The 1,615-nt window shown below is 25.0% G+C and overlaps 1 protein-coding gene across 1 annotated transcript in view; it reads left to right on the forward strand.

The window, feature by feature from the left end:
• LOC107642433 (probable serine/threonine-protein kinase PBL15) overlaps positions 1 to 1,615 on the forward strand; it is a 5,733-nt gene that overhangs the window by 1,083 nt on the left and 3,035 nt on the right. The gene's annotated exons all lie outside the window — the stretch shown is intronic.

The raw sequence follows: 1,615 nt of genomic DNA on the forward strand, positions 1-1,615 counted from the left end.
TTCACTAAAAACTAAAAATTTAATTCTTTGATTAGTAGTAATAATTAAGTATATATATATGGCATATGCTCCTTTTTTTTAACACCTTGATATTTATATAGTTGTAGTTTTAATTATAAGAACAAAATTTAGAATTTTGATGAAAATTATAAATTGGACTAGACAACATAGTTATTATATCACTCATTTTCTAATGCTTGGTATAAGGTTGAAGGAATTAATAGTAGCCAATAAAATTGAAGAAAAGTGTCAGATACAAAATATTTGTTTTGCCATTTGAGCAGCTAAGATTAGGTAATTCGCTTTTTTTTTTCCACCTAAAATGTTAATCTCGTAACATTTTTTTATGTAAATTAATATAGATGACTGGCTATAGGTATTATTGTAAATAACTACGTACACACCATTGTTTTTCTATTTTTTAAAAAATAATTTTTTATTAACGGCTAGTCACTAGTGTAAAATATGTTTCTATGATTAATACATAAAAATTAATTTATCAATAAATACAGGTCAAATAAATGAACATGGAAAAAATGAATTATATATGTAATACATTCGGTGATGAGTTAGTAACTTAATATAACAAATTTGGGTTCATCGAGTGGTCAGTTCAATCTGTAGCTCAGATCTACGACTCTTTAGTTTATCGGATTGAAAGATACAGTAAACAACTAAAAAACAATTAGAATTTATTATTTTTTATTATTATTTAGTAATTAACTCATTTTTTTAATTTAATTTAGTAATCTAACCATATATTTTATCATATATTTTAATTTTAAACATTAATAACTATTCTAACTGATGACAAAAAAAAATAATAAATTTTAATCGCCGTACCATTCTTCTTGATTAGAAAAGGCATCCACCACTAGCGAGTTCATCGGTACCGAAGTAGGTTTTGAATTCATTAGTCAAACTCACATTACTTTTGTCATATATAATTGTGAAGTCTTCACCATTGTTTTTCCCTGTATGTAGTAGTTAGGGTTGTACATTCACAAATCACAATTTTATAATACTATGATGATCAAGAATTCAAGATGTTGAAAGGAAGAGATGAGTCTTCACATGTACATTCACATTCAGTGCCTAATTAGAGCCCCCAGCCCCAATCATCCTCCGGCAATTGGCATTGTCTTAGAGAAAAAAAAAAGTCAAGGAATTGAGTATCTTATGAGACTTTAATAATATTGGCACACTTTCATATATAAAAAAGACACATGTGTTGGTCCATGTATAAAAAGTTAAAAGATGTTTAATAATAAAAAATGACATCTTGCTATTTTTTAATATATCTTAAAGTATATGTTTTTAAATCTTTTCATTATATTTAATTTTAGGATTAAAAATATTATAATTTAAAATTTATATAGAAAAATAAGTTAAATGTAATTCTTTTAATTTTTCTACATTAAATCATTTAAAAACCAAAATCTTCCACTTTTATTCTTTTAACTAATGTCTTTTAAGACACTCTTTAACTAAATTTTTACTTTTATATCTTAAAATAGAAGGCAGTGGCAGATTCAAGGAAGTCTTTGGCCATGGCCTCTCCAATTTTTTTCAAAAAATTTAGCAGTACTATTAGTATATGTAATATTATATTATT

The sequence above is a fragment of the Arachis ipaensis genome, chromosome B05 (assembly GCF_000816755.2).
Source record: "Arachis ipaensis cultivar K30076 chromosome B05, Araip1.1, whole genome shotgun sequence".
Taxonomy (NCBI): Eukaryota; Viridiplantae; Streptophyta; class Magnoliopsida; order Fabales; family Fabaceae; genus Arachis; species Arachis ipaensis.